This window comes from Odontesthes bonariensis, chromosome 5, assembly GCF_027942865.1.
Source record: "Odontesthes bonariensis isolate fOdoBon6 chromosome 5, fOdoBon6.hap1, whole genome shotgun sequence".
In the NCBI taxonomy this organism is placed as follows: domain Eukaryota; kingdom Metazoa; phylum Chordata; class Actinopteri; order Atheriniformes; family Atherinopsidae; genus Odontesthes; species Odontesthes bonariensis.
Genome location: NC_134510.1, coordinates 8395183 through 8415792, shown reverse-complemented (window position 1 = coordinate 8415792; position 20610 = coordinate 8395183). Strand labels below are relative to the sequence as shown.

At 43.1% G+C, this 20610-nt stretch overlaps 20 non-coding genes across 20 annotated transcripts; 10 read left to right on the top strand and 10 right to left on the bottom strand.

The window, feature by feature from the left end:
* Window positions 1–463: 463 nt before the first annotated feature.
* trnag-gcc (transfer RNA glycine (anticodon GCC)) lies at window positions 464–535 on the bottom strand. Its single transcript has one exon. It is a non-coding gene; the product is annotated as a tRNA-Gly (tRNA).
* Window positions 536–2823: 2288 nt separating this feature from the next.
* trnag-gcc (transfer RNA glycine (anticodon GCC)) lies at window positions 2824–2895 on the bottom strand. The gene has a single exon. It is a non-coding gene; the product is annotated as a tRNA-Gly (tRNA).
* A 1108-nt stretch (window positions 2896–4003) lies between these two features.
* Window positions 4004–4075, bottom strand: trnag-gcc (transfer RNA glycine (anticodon GCC)). Its single transcript has one exon. It is a non-coding gene; the product is annotated as a tRNA-Gly (tRNA).
* Window positions 4076–4356: 281 nt separating this feature from the next.
* Window positions 4357–4428, top strand: trnae-cuc (transfer RNA glutamic acid (anticodon CUC)). The gene has a single exon. It is a non-coding gene; the product is annotated as a tRNA-Glu (tRNA).
* A 755-nt stretch (window positions 4429–5183) lies between these two features.
* trnag-gcc (transfer RNA glycine (anticodon GCC)) lies at window positions 5184–5255 on the bottom strand. The gene has a single exon. It is a non-coding gene; the product is annotated as a tRNA-Gly (tRNA).
* A 281-nt stretch (window positions 5256–5536) lies between these two features.
* Window positions 5537–5608, top strand: trnae-cuc (transfer RNA glutamic acid (anticodon CUC)). Its single transcript has one exon. It is a non-coding gene; the product is annotated as a tRNA-Glu (tRNA).
* A 755-nt stretch (window positions 5609–6363) lies between these two features.
* trnag-gcc (transfer RNA glycine (anticodon GCC)) lies at window positions 6364–6435 on the bottom strand. The gene has a single exon. It is a non-coding gene; the product is annotated as a tRNA-Gly (tRNA).
* Window positions 6436–9076: 2641 nt separating this feature from the next.
* trnae-cuc (transfer RNA glutamic acid (anticodon CUC)) lies at window positions 9077–9148 on the top strand. Its single transcript has one exon. It is a non-coding gene; the product is annotated as a tRNA-Glu (tRNA).
* Window positions 9149–10256: 1108 nt separating this feature from the next.
* Window positions 10257–10328, top strand: trnae-cuc (transfer RNA glutamic acid (anticodon CUC)). The gene has a single exon. It is a non-coding gene; the product is annotated as a tRNA-Glu (tRNA).
* A 755-nt stretch (window positions 10329–11083) lies between these two features.
* trnag-gcc (transfer RNA glycine (anticodon GCC)) lies at window positions 11084–11155 on the bottom strand. Its single transcript has one exon. It is a non-coding gene; the product is annotated as a tRNA-Gly (tRNA).
* Window positions 11156–11436: 281 nt separating this feature from the next.
* On the top strand, window positions 11437–11508 carry trnae-cuc (transfer RNA glutamic acid (anticodon CUC)). The gene has a single exon. It is a non-coding gene; the product is annotated as a tRNA-Glu (tRNA).
* A 1108-nt stretch (window positions 11509–12616) lies between these two features.
* Window positions 12617–12688, top strand: trnae-cuc (transfer RNA glutamic acid (anticodon CUC)). The gene has a single exon. It is a non-coding gene; the product is annotated as a tRNA-Glu (tRNA).
* A 1935-nt stretch (window positions 12689–14623) lies between these two features.
* On the bottom strand, window positions 14624–14695 carry trnag-gcc (transfer RNA glycine (anticodon GCC)). Its single transcript has one exon. It is a non-coding gene; the product is annotated as a tRNA-Gly (tRNA).
* A 281-nt stretch (window positions 14696–14976) lies between these two features.
* trnae-cuc (transfer RNA glutamic acid (anticodon CUC)) lies at window positions 14977–15048 on the top strand. The gene has a single exon. It is a non-coding gene; the product is annotated as a tRNA-Glu (tRNA).
* Window positions 15049–15803: 755 nt separating this feature from the next.
* Window positions 15804–15875, bottom strand: trnag-gcc (transfer RNA glycine (anticodon GCC)). The gene has a single exon. It is a non-coding gene; the product is annotated as a tRNA-Gly (tRNA).
* Window positions 15876–16156: 281 nt separating this feature from the next.
* trnae-cuc (transfer RNA glutamic acid (anticodon CUC)) lies at window positions 16157–16228 on the top strand. The gene has a single exon. It is a non-coding gene; the product is annotated as a tRNA-Glu (tRNA).
* Window positions 16229–18163: 1935 nt separating this feature from the next.
* Window positions 18164–18235, bottom strand: trnag-gcc (transfer RNA glycine (anticodon GCC)). The gene has a single exon. It is a non-coding gene; the product is annotated as a tRNA-Gly (tRNA).
* A 281-nt stretch (window positions 18236–18516) lies between these two features.
* On the top strand, window positions 18517–18588 carry trnae-cuc (transfer RNA glutamic acid (anticodon CUC)). The gene has a single exon. It is a non-coding gene; the product is annotated as a tRNA-Glu (tRNA).
* Window positions 18589–19343: 755 nt separating this feature from the next.
* trnag-gcc (transfer RNA glycine (anticodon GCC)) lies at window positions 19344–19415 on the bottom strand. Its single transcript has one exon. It is a non-coding gene; the product is annotated as a tRNA-Gly (tRNA).
* A 281-nt stretch (window positions 19416–19696) lies between these two features.
* Window positions 19697–19768, top strand: trnae-cuc (transfer RNA glutamic acid (anticodon CUC)). Its single transcript has one exon. It is a non-coding gene; the product is annotated as a tRNA-Glu (tRNA).
* The last annotated feature ends 842 nt before the right edge of the window (window positions 19769–20610 follow it).

Genomic DNA, 20610 nt, shown 5'->3' with positions numbered 1-20610 from the left:
ATGTGTAACACGGTGCTTAATAACAATTTGAGCAGCAAAGAGAAATGCCATTTGTCATTAAATGACATGGGCATCCACGAATGATACGGAAAAAGAGAAATTTCATGGTCAATTGTCGGACAAAATGTTTTTGTCCGCGGACTTGGAGCATTTGGTTATCTGGCAGGTGCTGGCCGTCCATCCGTCTTGGATTGAGTTTGAGGGAGGCCCGTTTTTTGTGTTGTATGGCACTGTGGAATCTAATCTTCCCCACTTGCTTTGTAGAGGACGAACTTAGAATGCACATGAGATAACAGACCATCACTTTAACTGAAGAGTCATAGCAAAACATGCTTCCTTGGATGAAGAGTTGCTAGAGCGTATTAAGCTTGAGACTGTGTTTACCCTACAAGCCACCCATTGTCTGAACAGAGGTAGAGATAGCAAGGTACATTAGAAAGCTGATCATACAAGGAGCAGAGAATGCATTGGCCGGGAATCGAACCCGGGTCAACTGCTTGGCAAGCAGCTATTCTCTCCACTATACCACCAATGCCCTGACAGACTCTTATTTAGTCATCTATCAACTGTTTTTCTTGCAGGGCTATGACACACTCACTCTTACTCAGGAATCTTTCTATTTTTCCCTGAAATAAGAGAGAAGTCTTCAGCGTGAAACTTGTGCTTGCTTGGATTCATTCTCCAGATGCGCACAATTGCTTTCATCTAAGGCTAAAATGTTCATAACTTCAGTACAATGCACTATGCCAATTAATTTGCCAGTTAGGAAGATTTTACCACAGTCTTGCAACCTGTACCGTGTGCACAGCTTTTAGGTCCCTGATGGTCTAGTGGCTAGGATTAGGCGCTCTCACCGCCGCGGCCGGGGTTCGATTCCCGGTCAGGGAATAAGGGAACCAAATTTTGGCACTGTGTGTAGCGTAAACCTAAGAGAGTTCTGCTGTTGATTTCCAATGACATGGCTACAATGTCAAATTAATCTAGCCCTGTCACAAATTCAATAGGACGTTGGTTTGTAAGGAGTCATCCTATGCGCACCACTTGATTTGAAATAACACTTTACAGCCAGCAGATTTACTACTTCTCTTTAGAGAAGGGCTCGCTTAACTCTTACCAGTAGCTCTAGGACCGGTGTGGCTTTTAATAACTAAAAGAATGATCAAGTTTTTCTGATACTTTGATGTGTAACACGGTGCTTAATAACAATTTGAGCAGCAAAGAGAAATGCCATTTGTCATTAAATGAAATGGGCATCCACTAATGATACGGAAAAAGAGAAATTTCATGGTCAATTGTCGGACAAAATGTTTTTGTCCGCGGACTTGGAGCATTTGGTTATCTGGCAGGTGCTGGCCGTCCATCCGTCTTGGATTGAGCTTGAGGGAGGCCCGTTTTTTGTGTTGTATGGCACCGTGGAATCTAATCTTCCCCACTTGCTTTGTAGAGGACGAACTTAGAATGCACATGAGATAACAGACCATCACTTTAACTGAAGAGTCATAGCAAAACATGCTTCCTTGGATGAAGAGTTGCTAGAGTGTATTAAGCTTGAGACTGTGTTTACCCTACAAGCCACCCATTGTCTGAACAGAGGTAGAGATAGCAAGGGACATTAGAAAGCTGATCATACAAGGAGCAGAGAATGCATTGGCTGGGAATCAAACCCGGGTCAACTGCTTGGCAAACAGCTATTCTCTCCACTATACCACCAATGCCCTGACAGACTCTTATTTAGTCATCTATCAACTGTTTTTCTTGCAGGGCTATGATACAATCACTCTTACTCAGGAATCTTTCTATTTTTCCCTGAAATAAGAGAGAAGTCTTCAGCGTGAAACTTGTGCTTGCTTGGATTCATTCTCCAGATGCGCACAATTGCTTTCACCTAAGGCTAAAATGTTCATAACTTCAGTACAATGCACTATGCCAATTAATTTGCCAGTTAGGAAGATTTTACCACAGTCTTGCAACCTGTACCGTGTGCACAGCTTTTAGGTCCCTGATGGTCTAGTGGCTAGGATTCGGCGCTCTCACTGCTGCGGCCTGGGTTCGATTCCCGGTCAGGGAATAAGGGAACCAAATTTTGGCACTGTGTGTAGCGTAAACCTAAGAGAGTTCTGCTGTTGATTTCCAATGACATGGCTACAATGTCAATTTAATCTAGCCCTGTCACAAATTCAATAGGACGTTGGTTTGTAAGGAGTCATCCTATGCGCACCCCTTGATTTGAAATAACACTTTACAGCCAGCAGATTTACTACTTCTCTTTAGAGAAGGGCTCGCTTAACTCTTACCAGAAGCTCTAGGACCGGTGTGGCTTTTAATAACTAAAAGAATGATCAAGTTTTTCTGATACTTTGATGTGTAACACGGTGCTTAATAACAATTTGAGCAGCAAAGAGAAATGCCATTTGTCATTAAATGACATGGGCATCCACGAATGATACGGAAAAAGAGAAATTTCAAGGTCTATTGTCGGACAAAATGTTTTTGTCCGCGGACTTGGAGCATTTGGTGATCTGGTAGGTGCTGGCCGTCCATCCGTCTTGGATTGAGTTTGAGGGAGGCCCGTTTTTTGTGTTGAATGGCACTGTGGAATCTAATCTTACCCACTTGCTTTGTAGAGGACGAACTTAGAATGCACATGAGATAACAGACCATCACTTTAACTGAAGAGTCATAGCAAAACATGCTTCCTTGGATGAAGAGTTGCTAGAGCGTATTAAGCTTGAGACTGTGTTTACCCTACAAGCCACCCATTGTCTGAACAGAGGTAGAGATAGCAAGGTACATTAGAAAGCTGATCATACAAGAAGCAGAGAATGCATTGGCCGGGAATCGAACCCGGGTCAACTGCTTGGCAAGCAGCTATTCTCTCCACTATACCACCAATGCCCTGACAGACTCTTATTTAGTCATCTATCAACTGTTTTTCTTGCAGGGCTATGACACACTCACTCTTACTCAGGAATCTTTCTATTTTTCCCTGAAATAAGAGAGAAGTCTTCAGCGTGAAACTTGTGCTTGCTTGGATTCATTCTCCAGATGCGCACAATTGCTTTCACCTAAGGCTAAAATGTTCATAACTTCAGTACAATGCACTATGCCAATTAATTTGCCAGTTAGGAAGATTTTACCACAGTCTTGCAACCTGTACCGTGTGCACAGCTTTTAGGTCCCTGATGGTCTAGTGGCTAGGATTCGGCGCTCTCACTGCTGCGGCCTGGGTTCGATTCCCGGTCAGGGAATAAGGGAACCAAATTTTGGCACTGTGTGTAGCGTAAACCTAAGAGAGTTCTGCTGTTGATTTCCAATGACATGGCTACAATGTCAATTTAATCTAGCCCTGTCACAAATTCAATAGGACGTTGGTTTGTAAGGAGTCATCCTATGCGCACCCCTTGATTTGAAATAACACTTTACAGCCAGCAGATTTACTACTTCTCTTTAGAGAAGGGCTCGCTTAACTCTTACCAGAAGCTCTAGGACCGGTGTGGCTTTTAATAACTAAAAGAATGATCAAGTTTTTCTGATACTTTGATGTGTAACACGGTGCTTAATAACAATTTGAGCAGCAAAGAGAAATGCCATTTGTCATTAAATTACATGGGCATCCACGAATGATACGGAAAAAGAGAAATTTCAAGGTCTATTGTCGGACAAAATGTTTTTGTCCGCGGACTTGGAGCATTTGGTGATCTGGTAGGTGCTGGCCGTCCATCCGTCTTGGATTGAGTTTGAGGGAGGCCCGTTTTTTGTGTTGAATGGCACTGTGGAATCTAATCTTCCCCACTTGCTTTGTAGAGGAGGAACTTAGAATGCACATGAGATAACAGACCATCGCTTTAACTGAAGAGTCATAGCAAAACATGGTTCCTTGGATGGAGAGTTGCTAGAATGTATTAAGCTTGAGACTGTGTTTATCCTACAAGCCACCCATTGTATGAAGAGAGGTAGAGATAGCAAGGTACATTAGAAAGCTGATCATACAAGGAGCACAGAATGCATTGGCCGGGAATCGAACCCGGGTCAACTGCTTGGCAAGCAGCTATTCTCTCCACTATACCACCAATGCCCTGACAGACTCTTATTTAGTCATCTATCAACTGTTTTTCTTGCAGGGCTATGACACACTCACTCTTACTCAGGAATCTTTCTATTTTTCCCTGAAATAAGAGAGAAGTCTTCAGCGTGAAACTTGTGCTTGCTTGGATTCATTCTCCAGATGCGCACAATTGCTTTCATCTAAGGCTAAAATGTTCATAACTTCAGTACAATGCACTATGCCAATTAATTTGCCAGTTAGGAAGATTTTACCACAGTCTTGCAACCTGTACCGTGTGCACAGCTTTTAGGTCCCTGATGGTCTAGTGGCTAGGATTCGGCGCTCTCACAGCCGCGGCCCGGGTTCGATTCCCGGTCAGGGAATAAGGGAACCAATTTTTGGCACTGTGTGTAGCGTAAACCTAAGAGAGTTCTGCTGTTGATTTCCAATGACATGGCTACAATGTCAATTTAATCTAGCCCTGTCACAAATTCAATAGGACGTTGGTTTGTAAGGAGTCATCCTATGCGCACCACTTGATTTGAAATAACACTTTACAGCCAGCAGATTTACTACTTCTCTTTAGAGAAGGGCTCGCTTAACTCTTACCAGTAGCTCTAGGACCGGTGTGGCTTTTAATAACTAAAAGAATGATCAAGTTTTTCTGATACTTTGATGTGTAACACGGTGCTTAATAACAATTTGAGCAGCAAAGAGAAATGCCATTTGTCATTAAATGACATGGGCATCCACGAATGATACGGAAAAAGAGAAATTTCAAGGTCTATTGTCGGACAAAATGTTTTTGTCCGCGGACTTGGAGCATTTGGTGATCTGGCAGGTGCTGGCCGTCCATCCGTCTTGGATTGAGTTTGAGGGAGGCCCGTTTTTTGTGTTGAATGGCACTGTGGAATCTAATCTTCCCCACTTGCTTTGTAGAGGAGGAACTTAGAATGCACATGAGATAACAGACCATCGCTTTAACTGAAGAGTCATAGCAAAACATGGTTCCTTGGATGGAGAGTTGCTAGAGTGTATTAAGCTTGAGACTGTGTTTATTCTACAAGCCACCCATTGTATGAAGAGAGGTAGAGATAGCAAGGTACACTAAAAAGCTGATCATACAAGGAGCAGAGAATGCATTGGCCGGGAATCGAACCCGGGTCAACTGCTTGGCAAGCAGCTATTCTCTCCACTATACCACCAATGCCCTGACAGACTCTTATTTAGTCATCTATCAACTGTTTTTCTTGCAGGGCTATGACACACTCACTCTTACTCAGGAATCTTTCTATTTTTCCCTGAAATAAGAGAGAAGTCTTCAGCGTGAAACTTGTGCTTGCTTGGATTCATTCTCCAGATGCGCACAATTGCTTTCACCTAAGGCTAAAATGTTCATAACTTCAGTACAATGCACTATGCCAATTAATTTGCCAGTTAGGAAGATTTTACCACAGTCTTGCAACCTGTACCGTGTGCACAGCTTTTAGGTCCCTGATGGTCTAGTGGCTAGGATTCGGCGCTCTCACCGCCGCGGCCCGGGTTCGATTCCCGGTCAGGGAATAAGGGAACCAAATTTTGGCACTGTGTGTAGCGTAAACCTAAGACAGTTCTGCTGTTGATTTCCAATGACATGGCTACAATGTCAATTTAATCTAGCCCTGTCAGAAATTCAATAGGACGTTGGTTTGTAAGGAGTCATCCTATGCGCACCACTTGATTTGAAATAACACTTTACAGCCAGCAGATTTACTACTTCTCTTTAGAGAAGGGCTCGCTTAACTCTTACCAGTAGCTCTAGGACCGGTGTGGCTTTTAATAACTAAAAGAATGATCAAGTTTTTCTGATACTTTGATGTGTAACACGGTGCTTAATAACAATTTGAGCAGCAAAGAGAAATGCCATTTGTCATTAAATGACATGGGCATCCACGAATGATACGGAAAAAGAGAAATTTCATGGTCAATTGTCGGACAAAATGTTTTTGTCCGCGGACTTGGAGCATTTGGTTATCTGGCAGGTGCTGGCCGTCCATCCGTCTTGGATTGAGTTTGAGGGAGGCCCGTTTTTTGTGTTGTATGGCATCGTGGAATCTAATCTTCCCCACTTGATTTGTAGAGGACGAACTTAGAATGCACATGAGATAACAGACCATCACTTTAACTGAAGAGTCATAGCAAAACATGCTTCCTTGGATGAAGAGTTGCTAGAGTGTATTAAGCTTGAGACTGTGTTTACCCTACAAGCCACCCATTGTCTGAACAGAGGTAGAGATAGCAAGGTACATTAGAAAGCTGATCATACAAGGAGCAGAGAATGCATTGGCCGGGAATCGAACCCGGGTCAACTGCTTGGCAAGCAGCTATTCTCTCCACTATACCACCAATGCCCTGACAGACTCTCATTTAGTCATCTATCAACTGTTTTTCTTGCAGGGCTATGACACACTCACTCTTACTCAGGAATCTTTCTATTTTTCCCTGAAATAAGAGAGAAGTCTTCAGCGTGAAACTTGTGCTTGCTTGGATTCATTCTCCAGATGCGCACAATTGCTTTCACCTAAGGCTAAAATGTTCATAACTTCAGTAGAATGCACTATGCCAATTAATTTGCCAGTTAGGAAGATTTTACCACAGTCTTGCAACCTGTACCGTGTGCACAGCTTTTAGGTCCCTGATGGTCTAGTGGCTAGGATTAGGCACTCTCACTGCTGCGGCCTGGGTTCGATTCCCGGTCAGGGAATAAGGGAACCAAATTTTGGCACTGTGTGTAGCGTAAACCTAAGAGAGTTCTGCTGTTGATTTCCAATGACATGGCTACAATGTCAATTTAATCTAGCCCTGTCACAAATTCAATAGGACGTTGGTTTGTAAGGAGTCATCCTATGCGCACCACTTGATTTGAAATAACACTTTACAGCCAGCAGATTTACTACTTCTCTTTAGAGAAGGGCTCGCTTAACTCTTACCAGTAGCTCTAGGACCGGTGTGGCTTTTAATAACTAAAAGAATGATCAAGTTTTTCTGATACTTTGATGTGTAACACGGTGCTTAATAACAATTTGAGCAGCAAAGAGAAATGCCATTTGTCATTAAATGACATGGGCATCCACGAATGATACGGAAAAAGAGAAATTTCATGGTCAATTGTCGGACAAAATGTTTTTGTCCGCGGACTTGGAGCATTTGGTTATCTGGCAGGTGCTGGCCGTCCATCCGTCTTGGATTGAGTTTGAGGGAGGCCCGTTTTTTGTGTTGAATGGCACCGTGGAATCTAATCTTCCCCACTTGCTTTGTAGAGGCGGAACTTAGAATGCACATGAGATAACAGACCATCACTTTAACTGAAGAGTCATAGCAAAACATGGTTCCTTGGATGGAGAGTTGCTAGAGTGTATTAAGCTTGAGACTGTGTTTATCCTACAAGCCACCCATTGTCTGAACAGAGGTAGAGATAGCAAGGTACATTAGAAAGCTGATCATACAAGGAGCAGAGAATGCATTGGCCGGGAATCAAACCCGGGTTAACTGCTTGGCAAGCAGCTATTCTCTCCACTATACCACCAATGCCCTGACAGACTCTTATTTAGTCATCTATCAACTGTTTTTCTTGCAGGGCTATGACACAATCACTCTTACTCAGGAATCTTTCTATTTTTCCCTGAAATAAGAGAGAAGTCTTCAGCGTGAAACTTGTGCTTGCTTGGATTCATTCTCCAGATGCGCACAATTGCTTTCATCTAAGGCTAAAATGTTCATAACTTCAGTACAATGCACTATGCCAATTAATTTGCCAGTTAGGAAGATTTTACCACAGTCTTGCAACCTGTACCGTGTGCACAGCTTTTAGGTCCCTGATGGTCTAGTGGCTAGGATTCGCCGCTCTCACAGCAGCGGCCGGGGTTCGATTCCCGGTCAGGGAATAAGGGAACCAAATTTTGGCACTGTGTGTAGCGTAAACCTAAGACAGTTCTGCTGTTGATTTCCAATGACATGGCTACAATGTCAATTTAATCTAGCCCTGTCACAAATTCAATAGGACGTTGGTTTGTAAGGAGTCATCCTATGCGCACCACTTGATTTGAAATAACACTTTACAGCCAGCAGATTTACTACTTCTCTTTAGAGAAGGGCTCGCTTAACTCTTACCAGTAGCTATAGGACCGGTGTGGCTTTTAATAACTAAAAGAATGATCAAGTTTTTCTGATACTTTGATGTGTAACACGGTGCTTAATAACAATTTGAGCAGCAAAGAGAAATGCCATTTGTCATTAAATGACATGGGCATCCACGAATGATACGGAAAAAGAGAAATTTCAAGGTCTATTTTCGGACAAAATGTTTTTGTCCGCGGACTTGGAGCATTTGGTGATCTGGCAGGTGCTGGCCGTCCATCCGTCTTGGATTGAGTTTGAGGGAGGCCCGTTTTTTGTGTTGAATGGCACTCTGGAATCTAATCTTCCCCACTTGCTTTGTAGAGGATGAACTTAGAATGCACATGAGATAACAGACCATCACTTTAACTGAAGAGTCATAGCAAAACATGCTTCCTTGGATGGAGAGTTGCTAGAGTGTATTAAGCTTGAGACTGTGTTTACCCTACAAGCCACCCATTGTCTGAACAGAGGTAGAGATAGCAAGGTACATTAGAAAGCTGATCATACAAGGAGCACAGAATGCATTGGCCGGGAATCGAACCCCGGTCAACTGCTTGGCAAGCAGCTATTCTCTCCACTATACCACCAATGCCCTGACAGACTCTTATTTAGTCATCTATCAACTGTTTTTCTTGCAGGGCTATGACACACTCACTCTTACTCAGGAATCTTTCTATTTTTCCCTGAAATAAGAGAGAAGTCTTCAGCGTGAAACTTGTGCTTGCTTGGATTCATTCTCCAGATGCGCACAATTGCTTTCACCTAAGGCTAAAATGTTCATAACTTCAGTACAATGCACTATGCCAATTAATTTGCCAGTTAGGAAGATTTTACCACAGTCTTGCAACCTGTACCGTGTGCACAGCTTTTAGGTCCCTGATGGTCTAGTGGCTAGGATTCGGCGCTCTCACCGCCGCGGCCCGGGTTCGATTCCCGGTCAGGGAATAAGGGAACCAAATTTTGGCACTGTGTGTAGCGTAAACCTAAGAGAGTTCTGCTGTTGATTTCCAATGACATGGCTACAATGTCAATTTAATCTAGCCCTGTCACAAATTCAATAGGACGTTGGTTTGTAAGGAGTCATCCTATGCGCACCACTTGATTTGAAATAACACTTTACAGCCAGCAGATTTACTACTTCTCTTTAGAGAAGGGCTCGCTTAACTCTTACCAGTAGCTCTAGGACCGGTGTGGCTTTTAATAACTAAAAGAATGATCAAGTTTTTCTGATACTTTGATGTGTAACACGGTGCTTAATAACAATTTGAGCAGCAAAGAGAAATGCCATTTGTCATTAAATGAAATGGGCATCCACGAATGATACGGAAAAAGAGAAATTTCAAGTTCTATTGTCGGACAAAATGTTTTTGTCCGCGGACTTGGAGGATTTGGTGATCTGGCAGGTGCTGGCCGTCCATCCGTCTTGGATTGAGTTTGAGGGAGGCCCGTTTTTTGTGTTGAATGGCACTGTGGAATCTAATCTTCCCCACTTGCTTTGTAGAGGAGGAACTTAGAATGCACATGAGATAACAGACCATCACTTTAACTGAAGAGTCATAGCAAAACATGGTTCCTTGGATGGAGAGTTGCTAGAGTGTATTAAGCTTGAGACTGTGTTTATCCTACAAGCCACCCATTGTATGAAGAGAGATAGAGATAGCAAGGTACATTAGAAAGCTGATCATACAAGGAGCAGAGAATGCATTGTCCGGGAATCGAACCCCGGTCAACTGCTTGGCAAGCAGCTATTCTCTCCACTATACCACCAATGCCCTGACAGACTCTTATTTAGTCATCTATCAACTGTTTTTCTTGCAGGGCTATGACACACTCACTCTTACTCAGGAATCTTTCTATTTTTCCCTGAAATAAGAGAGAAGTCTTCAGCGTGAAACTTGTGCTTGCTTGGATTCATTCTCCAGATGCGCACAATTGCTTTCACCTAAGGCTAAAATGTTCATAACTTCAGTACAATGCACTATGCCAATTAATTTGCCAGTTAGGAAGATTTTACCACAGTCTTGCAACCTGTACCGTGTGCACAGCTTTTAGGTCCCTGATGGTCTAGTGGCTAGGATTCGGCGCTCTCACCGCCGCGGCCCGGGTTCGATTCCCGGTCAGGGAATAAGGGAACCAAATTTTGGCACTGTGTGTAGCGTAAACCTAAGACAGTTCTGATGTTGATTTCCAATGACATGGCTACAATGTCAATTTAATCTAGCCCTGTCACAAATTCAATAGGACGTTGGTTTGTAAGGAGTCATCCTATGCGCACCACTTGATTTGAAATAACACTTTACAGCCAGCAGATTTACTACTTCTCTTTAGAGAAGGGCTCGCTTAACTCTTACCAGTAGCTCTAGGACCGGTGTGGCTTTTAATAACTAAAAGAATGATCAAGTTTTTCTGATACTTTGATGTGTAACACGGTGCTTAATAACAATTTGAGCAGCAAAGAGAAATGCCATTTGTCATTAAATGACATGGGCATCCACGAATGATACGGAAAAAGAGAAATTTCATGGTCAATTGTCGGACAAAATGTTTTTGTCCGCGGACTTGGAGCATTTGGTTATCTGGCAGGTGCTGGCCGTCCATCCGTCTTGGATTGAGTTTGAGGGAGGCCCGTTTTTTGTGTTGTATGGCACCGTGGAATCTAATCTTCCCCACTTGCTTTGTAGAGGACGAACTTAGAATGCACATGAGATAACAGACCATCACTTTAACTGAAGAGTCATAGCAAAACATGCTTCCTTGGATGAAGAGTTGCTAGAGTGTATTAAGCTTGAGACTGTGTTTACCCTACAAGCCACCCATTGTCTGAAGAGAGGTAGAGATAGCAAGGTACATTAGAAAGCTGATCATACAAGGAGCAGAGAATGCATTGGCCGGGAATCGAACCCGGGTCAACTGCTTGGCAAGCAGCTATTCTCTCCACTATACCACCAATGCCCTGACAGACTCTTATTTAGTCATCTATCAACTGTTTTTCTTGCAGGGCTATGACACACTCACTCTTACTCAGGAATCTTTCTATTTTTCCCTGAAATAAGAGAGAAGTCTTCAGCGTGAAACTTGTGCTTGCTTGGATTCATTCTCCAGATGCGCACAATTGCTTTCACCTAAGGCTAAAATGTTCATAACTTCAGTACAATGCACTATGCCAATTAATTTGCCAGTTAGGAAGATTTTACCACAGTCTTGCAACCTGTACCGTGTGCACAGCTTTTAGGTCCCTGATGGTCTAGTGGCTAGGATTCGGCACTCTCACTGCTGCGGCCTGGGTTCGATTCCCGGTCAGGGAATAAGGGAACCAAATTTTGGCACTGTGTGTAGCGTAAACCTAAGAGAGTTCTGCTGTTGATTTCCAATGACATGGCTACAATGTCAATTTAATCTAGCCCTGTCAGAAATTCAATAGGACGTTGGTTTGTAAGGAGTCATCCTATGCGCACCACTTGATTTGAAATAACACTTTACAGCCAGCAGATTTACTACTTCTCTTTAGAGAAGGGCTCGCTTAACTCTTACCAGTAGCTCTAGGACCGGTGTGGCTTTTAATAACTAAAAGAATGATCAAGTTTTTCTGATACTTTGATGTGTAACACGGTGCTTAATAACAATTTGAGCAGCAAAGAGAAATGCCATTTGTCATTAAATGACATGGGCATCCACGAATGATACGGAAAAAGAGAAATTTCATGGTCAATTGTCGGACAAAATGTTTTTGTCCGCGGACTTGGAGCATTTGGTTATCTGGCAGGTGCTGGCCGTCCATCCGTCTTGGATTGAGTTTGAGGGAGGCCCGTTTTTTGTGTTGAATGGCACCGTGGAATCTAATCTTCCCCACTTGCTTTGTAGAGGCGGAACTTAGAATGCACATGAGATAACAGACCATCACTTTAACTGAAGAGTCATAGCAAAACATGGTTCCTTGGATGGAGAGTTGCTAGAGTGTATTAAGCTTGAGACTGTGTTTATCCTACAAGCCACCCATTGTCTGAACAGAGGTAGAGATAGCAAGGTACATTAGAAAGCTGATCATACAAGGAGCAGAGAATGCATTGGCCGGGAATCAAACCCGGGTTAACTGCTTGGCAAGCAGCTATTCTCTCCACTATACCACCAATGCCCTGACAGACTCTTATTTAGTCATCTATCAACTGTTTTTCTTGCAGGGCTATGACACAATCACTCTTACTCAGGAATCTTTCTATTTTTCCCTGAAATAAGAGAGAAGTCTTCAGCGTGAAACTTGTGCTTGCTTGGATTCATTCTCCAGATGCGCACAATTGCTTTCACCTAAGGCTAAAATGTTCATAACTTCAGTACAATGCACTATGCCAATTAATTTGCCAGTTAGGAAGATTTTACCACAGTCTTGCAACCTGTACCGTGTGCACAGCTTTTAGGTCCCTGATGGTCTAGTGGCTAGGATTCGGCGCTCTCACCGCCGCGGCCCGGGTTCGATTCCCGGTCAGGGAATAAGGGAACCAAATTTTGGCACTGTGTGTAGCGTAAACCTAAGACAGTTCTGCTGTTGATTTCCAATGACATGGCTACAATGTCAATTTAATCTAGCCCTGTCAGAAATTCAATAGGACGTTGGTTTGTAAGGAGTCATCCTATGCGCACCACTTGATTTGAAATAACACTTTACAGCCAGCAGATTTACTACTTCTCTTTAGAGAAGGGCTCGCTTAACTCTTACCAGTAGCTCTAGGACCGGTGTGGCTTTTAATAACTAAAAGAATGATCAAGTTTTTCTGATACTTTGATGTGTAACACGGTGCTTAATAACAATTTGAGCAGCAAAGAGAAATGCCATTTGTCATTAAATGAAATGGGCATCCACGAATGATACGGAAAAAGAGAAATTTCAAGTTCTATTGTCGGACAAAATGTTTTTGTCCGCGGACTTGGAGGATTTGGTGATCTGGCAGGTGCTGGCCGTCCATCCGTCTTGGATTGAGTTTGAGGGAGGCCCGTTTTTTGTGTTGAATGGCACTGTGGAATCTAATCTTCCCCACTTGCTTTGTAGAGGAGGAACTTAGAATGCACATGAGATAACAGACCATCACTTTAACTGAAGAGTCATAGCAAAACATGGTTCCTTGGATGGAGAGTTGCTAGAGTGTATTAAGCTTGAGACTGTGTTTATCCTACAAGCCACCCATTGTATGAAGAGAGATAGAGATAGCAAGGTACATTAGAAAGCTGATCATACAAGGAGCAGAGAATGCATTGTCCGGGAATCGAACCCCGGTCAACTGCTTGGCAAGCAGCTATTCTCTCCACTATACCACCAATGCCCTGACAGACTCTTATTTAGTCATCTATCAACTGTTTTTCTTGCAGGGCTATGACACACTCACTCTTACTCAGGAATCTTTCTATTTTTCCCTGAAATAAGAGAGAAGTCTTCAGCGTGAAACTTGTGCTTGCTTGGATTCATTCTCCAGATGCGCACAATTGCTTTCACCTAAGGCTAAAATGTTCATAACTTCAGTACAATGCACTATGCCAATTAATTTGCCAGTTAGGAAGATTTTACCACAGTCTTGCAACCTGTACCGTGTGCACAGCTTTTAGGTCCCTGATGGTCTGGTGACTAGGATTCGGCGCTCTCACCGCCGCGGCCCGGGTTCGATTCCCGGTCAGGGAATAAGGGAACCAAATTTTGGCACTGTGTGTAGCGTAAACCTAAGACAGTTCTGCTGTTGATTTCCAATGACATGGCTACAATGTCAATTTAATCTAGCCCTGTCAGAAATTCAATAGGACGTTGGTTTGTAAGGAGTCATCCTATGCGCACCACTTGATTTGAAATAACACTTTACAGCCAGCAGATTTACTACTTCTCTTTAGAGAAGGGCTCGCTTAACTCTTACCAGTAGCTCTAGGACCGGTGTGGCTTTTAATAACTAAAAGAATGATCAAGTTTTTCTGATACTTTGATGTGTAACACGGTGCTTAATAACAATTTGAGCAGCAAAGAGAAATGCCATTTGTCATTAAATGACATGGGCATCCACGAATGATACGGAAAAAGAGAAATTTCAAGGTCTATTGTCGGACAAAATGTTTTTGTCCGCGGACTTGGAGCATTTGGTGATCTGGCAGGTGCTGGCCGTCCATCCGTCTTGGATTGAGTTTGAGGGAGGCCCGTTTTTTGTGTTGAATGGCACCGTGGAATCTAATCTTCCCCACTTGCTTTGTAGAGGAGGAACTTAGAATGCACATGAGATAACAGACCATCACTTTAACTGAAGAGTCATAGCAAAACATGGTTCCTTGGATGGAGAGTTGCTAGAGTGTATTAAGCTTGAGACTGTGTTTATCCTACAAGCCACCCACTGTCTGAACAGAGGTAGAGATAGCAAGGTACATTAGAAAGCTGATCATACAAGGAGCAGAGAATGCATTGGCCGGGAATCGAACCCGGGTCAACTGCTTGGCAAGCAGCTATTCTCTCCACTATACCACCAATGCCCTGACAGACTCTTATTTAGTCATCTATCAACTGTTTTTCTTGCAGGGCTATGACACACTCACTCTTACTCAGGAATCTTTCTATTTTTCCCTGAAATAAGAGAGAAGTCTTCAGCGTGAAACTTGTGCTTGCTTGGATTCATTCTCCAGATGCGCACAATTGCTTTCATCTAAGGCTAAAATGTTCATAACTTCAGTACAATGCACTATGCCAATTAATTTGCCAGTTAGGAAGATTTTACCACAGTCTTGCAACCTGTACCGTGTGCACAGCTTTTAGGTCCCTGATGGTCTAGTGGCTAGGATTCGGCGCTCTCACCGCCGCGGCCCGGTTTCGATTCCCGGTCAGGGAATAAGGGAACCAAATTTTGGCACTGTGTGTAGCGTAAACCTAAGAGAGTTCTGCTGTTGATTTCCAATGACATGGCTACAATGTCAATTTAATCTAGCCCTGTCACAAATTCAATAGGACGTTGGTTTGTAAGGAGTCATCCTATGCGCACCACTTGATTTGAAATAACACTTTACAGCCAGCAGATTTACTACTTCTCTTTAGAGAAGGGCTCGCTTAACTCTTACCAGTAGCTCTAGGACCGGTGTGGCTTTTAATAACTAAAAGAATGATCAAGTTTTTCTGATACTTTGATGTGTAACACGGTGCTTAATAACAATTTGAGCAGCAAAGAGAAATGCCATTTGTCATTAAATGACATGGGCATCCACGAATGATACGGAAAAAGAGAAATTTCAAGGTCTATTGTCGGACAAAATGTTTTTGTCCGCGGACTTGGAGCATTTGGTGATCTGGCAGGTGCTGGCCGTCCATCCGTCTTGGATTGAGTTTGAGGGAGGCCCGTTTTTTGTGTTGAATGGCACTGTGGAATCTAATCTTCCCCACTTGCTTTGTAGAGGAGGAACTTAGAATGCACATGAGATAACAGACCATCGCTTTAACTGAAGAGTCATAGCAAAACATGGTTCCTTGGATGGAGAGTTGCTAGAGTGTATTAAGCTTGAGACTGTGTTTATTCTACAAGCCACCCATTGTATGAAGAGAGGTAGAGATAGCAAGGTACATTAGAAAGCTGATCATACAAGGAGCAGAGAATGCATTGGCCGGGAATCGAACCCGGGTCAACTGCTTGGCAAGCAGCTATTCTCTCCACTATACCACCAATGCCCTGACAGACTCTTATTTAGTCATCTATCAACTGTTTTTCTTGCAGGGCTATGACACACTCACTCTTACTCAGGAATCTTTCTATTTTTCCCTGAAATAAGAGAGAAGTCTTCAGCGTGAAACTTGTGCTTGCTTGGATTCATTCTCCAGATGCGCACAATTGCTTTCACCTAAGGCTAAAATGTTCATAACTTCAGTACAATGCACTATGCCAATTAATTTGCCAGTTAGGAAGATTTTACCACAGTCTTGCAACCTGTACCGTGTGCACAGCTTTTAGGTCCCTGATGGTCTAGTGGCTAGGATTCGGCGCTCTCACCGCCGCGGCCCGGGTTCGATTCCCGGTCAGGGAATAAGGGAACCAAATTTTGGCACTGTGTGTAGCGTAAACCTAAGACAGTTCTGCTGTTGATTTCCAATGACATGGCTACAATGTCAATTTAATCTAGCCCTGTCAGAAATTCAATAGGACGTTGGTTTGTAAGGAGTCATCCTATGCGCACCACTTGATTTGAAATAACACTTTACAGCCAGCAGATTTACTACTTCTCTTTAGAGAAGGGCTCGCTTAACTCTTACCAGTAGCTCTAGGACCGGTGTGGCTTTTAATAACTAAAAGAATGATCAAGTTTTTCTGATACTTTGATGTGTAACACGGTGCTTAATAACAATTTGAGCAGCAAAGAGAAATGCCATTTGTCATTAAATGAAATGGGCATCCACGAATGATACGGAAAAAGAGAAATTTCAAGTTCTATTGTCGGACAAAATGTTTTTGTCCGCGGACTTGGAGGATTTGGTGATCTGGCAGGTGCTGGCCGTCCATCCGTCTTGGATTGAGTTTGAGGGAGGCCCGTTTTTTGTGTTGAATGGCACTGTGGAATCTAATCTTCCCCACTTGCTTTGTAGAGGAGGAACTTAGAATGCACATGAGATAACAGACCATCACTTTAACTGAAGAGTCATAGCAAAACATGGTTCCTTGGATGGAGAGTTGCTAGAGTGTATTAAGCTTGAGACTGTGTTTATCCTACAAGCCACCCATTGTATGAAGAGAGATAGAGATAGCAAGGTACATTAGAAAGCTGATCATACAAGGAGCAGAGAATGCATTGTCCGGGAATCGAACCCCGGTCAACTGCTTGGCAAGCAGCTATTCTCTCCACTATACCACCAATGCCCTGACAGACTCTTATTTAGTCATCTATCAACTGTTTTTCTTGCAGGGCTATGACACACTCACTCTTACTCAGGAATCTTTCTATTTTTCCCTGAAATAAGAGAGAAGTCTTCAGCGTGAAACTTGTGCTTGCTTGGATTCATTCTCCAGATGCGCACAATTGCTTTCACCTAAGGCTAAAATGTTCATAACTTCAGTACAATGCACTATGCCAATTAATTTGCCAGTTAGGAAGATTTTACCACAGTCTTGCAACCTGTACCGTGTGCACAGCTTTTAGGTCCCTGATGGTCTGGTGACTAGGATTCGGCGCTCTCACCGCCGCGGCCCGGGTTCGATTCCCGGTCAGGGAATAAGGGAACCAAATTTTGGCACTGTGTGTAGCGTAAACCTAAGACAGTTCTGCTGTTGATTTCCAATGACATGGCTACAATGTCAATTTAATCTAGCCCTGTCAGAAATTCAATAGGACGTTGGTTTGTAAGGAGTCATCCTATGCGCACCACTTGATTTGAAATAACACTTTACAGCCAGCAGATTTACTACTTCTCTTTAGAGAAGGGCTCGCTTAACTCTTACCAGTAGCTCTAGGACCGGTGTGGCTTTTAATAACTAAAAGAATGATCAAGTTTTTCTGATACTTTGATGTGTAACACGGTGCTTAATAACAATTTGAGCAGCAAAGAGAAATGCCATTTGTCATTAAATGACATGGGCATCCACGAATGATACGGAAAAAGAGAAATTTCAAGGTCTATTGTCGGACAAAATGTTTTTGTCCGCGGACTTGGAGCATTTGGTGATCTGGCAGGTGCTGGCCGTCCATCCGTCTTGGATTGAGTTTGAGGGAGGCCCGTTTTTTGTGTTGAATGGCACCGTGGAATCTAATCTTCCCCACTTGCTTTGTAGAGGAGGAACTTAGAATGCACATGAGATAACAGACCATCACTTTAACTGAAGAGTCATAGCAAAACATGCTTCCTTGGATGGAGAGTTGCTAGAGCGTATTAAGCTTGAGACTGTGTTTATCCTACAAGCCACCCACTGTCTGAACAGAGGTAGAGATAGCAAGGTACATTAGAAAGCTGATCATACAAGGAGCAGAGAATGCATTGGCCGGGAATCGAACCCGGGTCAACTGCTTGGCAAGCAGCTATTCTCTCCACTATACCACCAATGCCCTGACAGACTCTTATTTAGTCATCTATCAACTGTTTTTCTTGCAGGGCTATGACACACTCACTCTTACTCAGGAATCTTTCTATTTTTCCCTGAAATAAGAGAGAAGTCTTCAGCGTGAAACTTGTGCTTGCTTGGATTCATTCTCCAGATGCGCACAATTGCTTTCATCTAAGGCTAAAATGTTCATAACTTCAGTACAATGCACTATGCCAATTAATTTGCCAGTTAGGAAGATTTTACCACAGTCTTGCAACCTGTACCGTGTGCACAGCTTTTAGGTCCCTGATGGTCTAGTGGCTAGGATTCGGCGCTCTCACCGCCGCGGCCCGGTTTCGATTCCCGGTCAGGGAATAAGGGAACCAAATTTTGGCACTGTGTGTAGCGTAAACCTAAGAGAGTTCTGCTGTTGATTTCCAATGACATGGCTACAATGTCAATTTAATCTAGCCCTGTCACAAATTCAATAGGACGTTGGTTTGTAAGGAGTCATCCTATGCGCACCACTTGATTTGAAATAACACTTTACAGCCAGCAGATTTACTACTTCTCTTTAGAGAAGGGCTCGCTTAACTCTTACCAGTAGCTCTAGGACCGGTGTGGCTTTTAATAACTAAAAGAATGATCAAGTTTTTCTGATACTTTGATGTGTAACACGGTGCTTAATAACAATTTGAGCAGCAAAGAGAAATGCCATTTGTCATTAAATGACATGGGCATCCACGAATGATACGGAAAAAGAGAAATTTCAAGGTCTATTGTCGGACAAAATGTTTTTGTCCGCGGACTTGGAGCATTTGGTGATCTGGCAGGTGCTGGCCGTCCATCCGTCTTGGATTGAGTTTGAGGGAGGCCCGTTTTTTGTGTTGAATGGCACTGTGGAATCTAATCTTCCCCACTTGCTTTGTAGAGGAGGAACTTAGAATGCACATGAGATAACAGACCATCGCTTTAACTGAAGAGTCATAGCAAAACATGGTTCCTTGGATGGAGAGTTGCTAGAGTGTATTAAGCTTGAGACTGTGTTTATTCTACAAGCCACCCATTGTATGAAGAGAGGTAGAGATAGCAAGGTACATTAGAAAGCTGATCATACAAGGAGCAGAGAATGCATTGGCCGGGAATCGAACCCGGGTCAACTGCTTGGCAAGCAGCTATTCTCTCCACTATACCACCAATGCCCTGACAGACTCTTATTTAGTCATCTATCAACTGTTTTTCTTGCAGGGCTATGACACACTCACTCTTACTCAGGAATCTTTCTATTTTTCCCTGAAATAAGAGAGAAGTCTTCAGCGTGAAACTTGTGCTTGCTTGGATTCATTCTCCAGATGCGCACAATTGCTTTCACCTAAGGCTAAAATGTTCATAACTTCAGTACAATGCACTATGCCAATTAATTTGCCAGTTAGGAAGATTTTACCACAGTCTTGCAACCTGTACCGTGTGCACAGCTTTTAGGTCCCTGATGGTCTAGTGGCTAGGATTCGGCACTCTCACTGCTGCGGCCTGGGTTCGATTCCCGGTCAGGGAATAAGGGAACCAATTTTTGGCACTGTGTGTAGCGTAAACCTAAGAGAGTTCTGCTGTTGATTTCCAATGACATGGCTACAATGTCAATTTAATCTAGCCCTGTCAGAAATTCAATAGGACGTTGGTTTGTAAGGAGTCATCCTATGCGCACCACTTGATTTGAAATAACACTTTACAGCCAGCAGATTTACTACTTCTCTTTAGAGAAGGGCTCGCTTAACTCTTACCAGTAGCTCTAGGACCGGTGTGGCTTTTAATAACTAAAAGAATGATCAAGTTTTTCTGATACTTTGATGTGTAACACGGTGCTTAATAACAATTTGAGCAGCAAAGAGAAATGCCATTTGTCATTAAATGACATGGGCATCCACGAATGATACGGAAAAAGAGAAATTTCATGGTCAATTGTCGGACAAAATGTTTTTGTCCGCGGACTTGGAGCATTTGGTTATCTGGCAGGTGCTGGCCGTCCATCCGTCTTGGATTGAGTTTGAGGGAGGCCCGTTTTTTGTGTTGAATGGCACCGTGGAATCTAATCTTCCCCACTTGCTTTGTAGAGGCGGAACTTAGAATGCACATGAGATAACAGACCATCACTTTAACTGAAGAGTCATAGCAAAACATGGTTCCTTGGATGGAGAGTTGCTAGAGTGTATTAAGCTTGAGACTGTGTTTATCCTACAAGCCACCCATTGTCTGAACAGAGGTAGAGATAGCAAGGTACATTAGAAAGCTGATCATACAAGGAGCAGAGAATGCATTGGCCGGGAATCAAACCCGGGTTAACTGCTTGGCAAGCAGCTATTCTCTCCACTATACCACCAATGCCCTGACAGACTCTTA